Below are 8,277 nucleotides of genomic sequence, written 5' to 3' on the forward strand. Positions count from 1 at the left end.
TAGTGTTTTATTTGACAGAAAATTATCCATTTATCAAACTTTCTATTTTTGACATTTATTGTAACAAACATATATTGAAGGCAGCTTTTTATTGGAGTGATTTTCTAATATATTTTCTTTTCTGTTGGTTTTGTTCGGCTTTTATGTTCAGCATGGCATTTAGTTGGTGCTATTATGCATTAGTATGCTTGTGATTTTTTTAATGATAAAATGAATTTATTATTAATGACTTGTGCAATGGGTTTGAATGAAGTATTGTGGAAGAGAGATCTTTATTGATGTATTTTTTGCACGAATAATCATTAAATTGAAACAATACCTAATTCTATTTCAATAATCAACTCTCAATTCAAAATTACAGTGAAATCTGTCCAAACCTAACTCCACTTGACTGAAACTGGTTCAGTTTAGACAGGTATTTGGTCTACCAAGGTTTATAATACATTTAATTTGATATGAAGGGACTTTTAGAAGTGTTGGGTTTAGACGGTTTTTTTTATTTTTTTAGGATTTGATGAAGACATATTTCAATGAGAAAACTTGGCATATTGGTATTGATAAAGATTCAAATAATGATCTAATTTATCTTAGGCTATAGAATTCACTATCATATGGGACAATTGCAGTTTTTTTTTGTTTTTGTTATTGTTTATTTTTGTTTTTTTTGTCTTTTTTTTTTTTTTTTTTTTTTTTTTTTTTTTTTTTTTTAGCAGGGAAAGTTTGCAAATTGAAAGAAGATGGAGAGAAGTTATTTTTCATGCTTAACCAGTAGCTTTGGTTGTGCAATTCCTGAATCAGAAGTACATGTGTAACCATATTTAAGGCATTCATACTTAGAAAAAAATCATAGATCAACAAGCTCCATATTAAAGCAGTGTTTTGTATATGATATATTTGCACTTAATGTATGACAGTATAAAGGACAATATTAGGTATTGTTCATTGTTTGCATGCCTGTCTGTTCACATTAAGATTGAAAACAAGTTTCTGTGTACTATAAGTATATGTGCGAATAATTGTGCATTTATGTAATCTGCATATGTTTTGTACAAGCCTATAAAATGTGATACATTAAAAACACACATAAAGCTCATTTGGAGTGCTTTTATTATACCCCGTTATTTGATGGATGTATTATCTTCCAGTCAGTCCACTGATACATTGTATGGTAACTAAACTAAAAATTCTTTGACAGATTTTAAAGAACAGTATTGGTACAATCAATACATTTCATCAAGAACCTTCCAATAAGTTATTGAACTTCAAACCTGAAAAAGGTTGATGTATGTATGATGGTTCAGGTGTTGATTGTAAGTGGCCAATCTGGTAAGAACATTCAGTCTTGTATTGACACTGTAGTATTTCATGTCACTATAATATGATGAAGGATTCATAAAGTGATCAAATGAAGGTTCTATGTCGTAAAAGGCTGACTACAAGGCCAAATACCCTTAATATTCTAGTACATGGTCCATGCTTCTAATTCTTTTTTTTTTTTTGTGAAATCCAGGTTGCTCATTTAGTCCTTGTTCTATTATGTCATGAAGATTGATCGTTGTCTTATGTCTTTCTGTGCTCAAGCTGTTAAACTATCAATGACATATCTATAGCCAATAACTGATCCAAATGGTTATGGTATTATGTAAAATGAGAGGTGATTCATCTACATATTGAACTTTCCAGTAATATGAACTTGAAATATGACAACAATAACTGAATACATGAAATAACAGTTCTTGATTTTACATTTCAGTTAAAAAAATTATCTACCATCAAGGATAGGCTTTGTTCTTTATTATTTTGTTGCATATATGGTTATGAAGCTGGTGTTATTTTATCTACGACAGTACATCTATTCTTGAGTATTTTGTTGTTCATCGGTGTGACTTCTCCGATTTTTGCGGAAATTTAAATGAGGATCTTTGATCATGCAGAGTTTTGAGGTAATTGAGAAAGGAGGCTTTGGAAAAACATCAGGGCATTACATTTAAAAGGGAATGCGCATGGATGCAGGTATCCATAGACATTTTTATTATACGTAATACCCTAAGGCTTCTTTCTATATGCAAGCAATTTCGTATTTATCTGGGCTTTCATACAGCCACAAAAAACGCGGTCGTTTAATGATTTGGTTGCTGTTGTCATCGTTCATAGGCATATCATATCCGTATAATATCTTGGGTATAAATGAAGTTTGATCTCTGAAGTAGTACCACAAGGCGCCATTACACCAGAGGAAGGTTGGAATTCAATTTCGGTGGTATATGTTCAACATCACCAGAAGATGGTAAAATTTAAATTCAATATTTCGGATAACTGATATCCTTCCTCAGCATAAAACTCACAAAAATTCACGAGCATAAAACTCGCAAAGTTCAAGATCAAAACAGATTCAGAAGCAGAATCGCATGCGCTGTGGATGATTGTACCTTTATCAAAGGCTCACATAAGCAACTGATAAGGAGCCTGAATGAAAATAATAGAGATGGTCTTTTTATCAAAGTTACAATTAACTGTGGAAAACAATTTTAAAAAATAAAAAGTCCAAATATAGTAGTACGGCGTATTGATGTATGTACTAGCCTTAGACCAAGACCTAAAAATGAATTATTTTTTCTCGTTAATTCCATCTGGAGAAGTTGTTTGCAATTTCTTCATCCAAAAGCTTTCCCGAGATACTCTTTTACATTTTGACCAGTTTTTATTATGTTCTATGATCGTTTTGTTGGGGTTTAACGTCCGAACAGCAATATTTCAGCTATATTCAGACGATCAACATGAAATGATGATAAAATGAAAAAGGGATGGGACACAAGGACAATGGGGTCGACAAATTTTGATTGTCACTGGAAATAGGGAGAGGTGGGTAGGGTCGGGCAATTTAGCCTCCTGTGGCGGAGCCCTATGGTTCCTACTCCGGGAGAATACCACAGTATGGTTCTTTAACGTGCGAGGAACGTGGCATCTTTCCCAACACTGTGCACCACCATGGTTTGCGGTCAGGTTTTCCGTATTATAGCCTGACAACCCCAGCATGTAACACGCCAGGGGCACCCCATTCCACCACCTGGGACACACATCCCAGTTGCTCTGTGGGCATAGCGCCCTAGCCCCCGGCTAGGATTCTGAGCACTATTTAGTCGCCTTTTACGACAAGCTTAGCGCTGCTGCAGGCCTATTCTTTTGACACCCGGACCTGCACGGGTGTTCTATGATCGTAACAACAATGTTGTGGAGATCCTCCTGGGTGTGTCCGAGGGATCTAAGATGGCGACTTTGAGGGAGGTCTGGTTTGCATTTGTAGTCACTGCGATGACCATTCATACGCCTGTTGAAAGGTTGTTCTGTTTCGCCAACGTACTGCATACTACAACGGCCCTGGAGAAGGTATATGGTATTTTCGGTTTTGCAAGTCACGTCGCAAAAAATTGCAAATTCCTTTCCAGTGCAGTAGCTTTTAAACGTTTTGGTGTGCAGCATCTGGGTACAGGTCTTACATCTCTTATCTTCACATGGTCGACACTGGTCCGTTGTATTTTGTTTGGGCCGAGATGAAATCTCTGCTCTTACTAGGGCATCTCTTAGGCTCCTAGGTCTACGGAATGCAAGGACCGGGGCCCCAGGAAAGAGCTTGGGTAGCTTGGGATGTTTTTGAATGTCTTTCCAATTTGAATGCAGTAACTGCGATAGTTTCCCAAAGGCTGGATGGTATGTAAGCACAAAAGGGACCATTTTGTTCTTTTTCTTAGCTTTGTACTCGAGGAGATCTTTACGACTGATTTCGTTAGCACGTTCAAATCCCCGATCTATATCTGTTGATTTATAGCCACGCGATAACAAATAATCACGGAGTTCATCTAGACGTTTGTTGGTGGTATCGTCAGAAGAACAAATACGCCGAATTCGAAGTGCCTGACTGTATGGTATGCTTTTAGTACAAAGTTTTGGATGACAACTATTTGGAGATAAGTATTGATCCATGGACATTTCCCCGTCTTGTACAAACGTAGTAGTATCCAAAAATGATTTTAGTGTCAGAAATTTCATGGGTGAATTTGATTGATGGATGAACATTGTTGGCATGTGTGATAAAATTGTCTAAATTTTGTTTTCACTCAGTCCATTTCATGTCAACATCATCGATGAATCGAAACCAAGAGAGGGGTTTCGATAAAGATGTTGAGATTATTTGATTTTCTAATTTACCCATGAAGATGTTAGCATACGAAGGAGACATTTTCGTTCGCATAGCTGTACCATTGATTTTGAGGTAGTGTTCGTCGTTGAAAGTGTAGTTGTTACACTTCAAAACTGAAGGGAGTACATTAACTAGGCAGTCGGTAGCAAAATATGGATATATGATGCTCGTAAACGCAGAAATAAACTGAGCATCATATATCTAATTTAGATACATATTTACATCAAGGAATTGTATATGATGCTCGTAAACGCAGATGTAAACTGAGCATCATTTATCTCATTTAGAAACATATTTACATCAATTTGAAGTTCAACTTGAAGATGACCTGGATAAATTTGCTAGATCCCTCAGGCTCAAAGAACATTTTGCTAACAAACATGAAGACCAGGATATGGACCCTGACAGTTTTGACTCCGACCATGAAGAAAGTGATATATACACTCGAAAATTCAAAAAGAAAAACCAATGGGCTCCTAAAGCGAATAAATATGGCACGCTAGAAAATGTCATTGACAAAATAAAATCAGATGTCAAACACTTATTCAACGACTACATTCCATCTTTCTTCAACATTACGCCCGATGAGAAAAAAGCAATACAGTCGTTGAAAAACCGTGACGATATAGTTATAAAACCAGCAGACAAAGGCAGCGCCATAGTAGTTATGGATAAAAAAATAACTACATCTCAGAAGCTATGCGTCAACTTTCGGATGAAAGATTTTATAAAAAGCTACCCAGTGACCCTACTAAATCTTTTAGTGAAAAAATCACTTCAGAACTGAACAAAATGTTCAAGGACGGCAGCATTACTGAAGAACAGTTCGAATACTTAAAACCAGAGGATCCAAGACCCGGACGTTTTTACCTTCTACCTAAAATTCACAAAAAAGATATCCCTGGACGACCCATATTTTCTGCTAATAGTCACCCAACCAAAAAAAATTCTGAATTTGTGGATTACCATCTCCGACCCCTTGTTCAAAAGCTCCCGTCATATTTAAAAGACACCACGGACTATCTGAGAAAAATGGAATCAGAATCCTTTACCTCCCGAAACACTTCTGGTCTCCCTTGATGTCACTTCACTCTATACTAATATCCCACACGATGACGGTATAGAAGCCTGCAGAGAGGCTTGGGAATCACGAGATATTTTGGACCCCCTTACCGACTGCCTAGTTAATTTACTCACTTTAGTTTTGAAGTGTAACAACTACACTTTCAACGACGAACACTACCTCCAAATCAATGGTACAGCTATGGGAACGAAAATGGCTCCTTCGTATACTAACATCTTCATGGGTAAATTAGAAAATCAAATAATCTCAACATCTTTATCGAAACCCCTCTCTTGGTTTCGATTCATCGATGATGTTGACATGAAATGGACTGAGTGGAAACAAAATTTAGACAAGTTTATCACACATGCCAACAATGTTCATCCATCAATCAAATTCACCCGTGAAATTTCTGACACTAAAATCACATTTTTGGATACTACTACGTTTGTACAATACGGGGAAATGTCCATGGATCTTCACAGCAAACCAATACTTATCTCCAAATAGTTGTCATCCAAAACATTGAACTAAAAGCATACCATACAGTCAGGCACTTCGAATTCGGTGTATTTGTTCTTCTGACGATACCACCAACAAAGTCTAGATGAACTCCGTGGCCATTTGTTATCGCGTTGCTATAAATCAACAGATATAGATTGGGGATTTGAACGTGCTAACAAAATCAGTCGTAAAGATCTCCTCGAGTACAAACCTAAGAAAAAGAACAAAAGGGTCCCTTTTGTGCTTACATACCGTCCAGCCTTTGGGAAACTATCGCAGTTACTGCATTCAAATTGGAAAGACATTCAAAAACATCCCAAGCTACCCAAGCTCTTTCCTGGGGCCCCGGTCCTTGCATTCCGTAGACCTAGGAGCCTAAGAGATGCCCTAGTAAGAGCAGAGATTTCATCTCGGCCCAAACAAAATACAACGGACCAGTGTCGACCATGTGAAGATAAGAGATGTAAGACCTGTACCCAGATGCTGCACACCAAAACGTTTAAAAGCTACTGCACTGGAAAGGAATTTGCAATTTTTTGCGACGTGACTTGCAAAACCGAAAATACCATATACCTTCTCCTGTGCCGTTGTAGTATGCAGTACGTTGGCGAAACAGAACAACCTTTCAACAGGCGTATGAATGGTCATCGCAGTGACTACAAATGCAAACCAGACCTCCCTCAAAGTCGCCATCTTAGATCCCTCGGACACACCCAGGAGGATCTCCACAACATTGTTGTTACGATCATAGAACATAATAAAAACTGGTCAAAATGTAAAAGAGTATCTCGGGAAAGCTTTTGGGTGAAGAAATTACAAACAACTTCTCCAGATGTAATTAACGAGAAAAAAAATAATTCATATTTAGGTCTTGGTCTAAGGCTAGTACAGCATTACTTGCAATACATCAATACGCCGTACTACTATATTTGGACTTTTTATTTTTTTAAATTGTTTTCCATAGTTAATTGTAACTTTAATAAAAAGACCCTCTGTGTTATTTTCATTCAGGCTCCTTATCAGTTGCTTATGTGAGCCTTTGATAAAGGTACAATCACCCACAGCGTACGCGATTCTGCTTCTGAATCTGTTTTGATCTTGAACTTTGTGAGTTTTATGCTCGTGAATTATTGTGAGTTTTATGCTCATATAGTTTTATGAGTTTTATGCTGAGGAAGGATATCAGTTATCCGAAATATTGAATTTAAATTTTACCATCGTCTGGTGATGTTACACATATTTAGACGTTTATTTAATTTATTGTTATGTTTCGCATCGTTTTTAATGATCCATCACCCGGTAAGAGTGATTGTTGACCATTATTTAGACGATTAATTATATATATATATATATATACCCTCGAGTTCCACATACTCTGTTCACCGTCCCTTGGTAGATCCTCATTATTTGTAAGTCAAATGAGTCAACTTAACTTTCCTATAAATACGATATGTTGTTGCGATTTGGTTTACTCAAATAGGTGAACGCTAATACGTAAGGTTTATTTGGATTCTGTGCAATTTTTTTTCGAATATATTACTTAAATACATCAGCTCTTTGCATTTTTTTCACTACAAATACAATCGAATAGCCAAAGCACAAAGCAAACCCTAAAAGAGCTTTAAAGGCACACATTTTATGAGATTGTAAGCATATCGTATATGATACTAATTTCATGGGTAAAGCAGTTTAATAATATATAACATGTACAATTAACGAAAATTTAAAGACTTGGCTAGTCACCTCTCCATTTTTCTACAGTAGCTTCGCGCAAATAAAGAAATAGATCGGCCAGCGTCGCACACAACTTGTTCTCATCTGTATCCCAACAACTGCCCTCCAAACTCGACAAAAATATTATTGTCGACCAGAAATTCAAACATTTTAACAACATAAGACATAGAGTACTTCTTGTTAGAATCACTGTGGCTCTGTGTGATACCATACAAGTTAGGCTAGCTCCCGTTTATATAGAAAGTAAGACGGGCGCGGTTGATCGAAAGATTTTTCAAAGAGGGAGTTAAAAGCTATCTTTATTTTAACAGTTTTTATAGTTGGCGCAGATATTTCAGTGAAGCTTCAAATCATGGATTTACCTCTTTTTATTTATTTTTATTTTATTGTTTTTTATTATAATTGAATTATATCATTTAATTATCACTTAATTTATTTTTATTTAGCATTATCATATTTTTTTTTGTATTATATTATGGGAAAACATGTCCAAGCAAAGACCTTTTTTGAAAAATGGAAAACATCAATATTTAAAGAGAAGAATGGAAAACACCGTTCTTGGAAGAAATAAACCTAAGATACACAAGGAGTGTTATATAGTCCTTGATATACAAATTTACAAACAATGATTTAATATGATTTATGTACTTAGGTTAAACTAAAATATTTAGTTCAATTGTTCAGACAGTGCATGCTCATCACCTTTCTCCCTTTGCATGGTTGAAGCGAATTAGTGCAATCAATTTCAAGTTTATATCTACATAATTTTAATGAAATC

Source organism: Perna viridis, chromosome 1, assembly GCF_037379345.1.
Source record: "Perna viridis isolate PV_CMFRI_1.1 ecotype Kerala chromosome 1, ASM3737934v1, whole genome shotgun sequence".
NCBI classification, from domain to species: domain Eukaryota; kingdom Metazoa; phylum Mollusca; class Bivalvia; order Mytilida; family Mytilidae; genus Perna; species Perna viridis.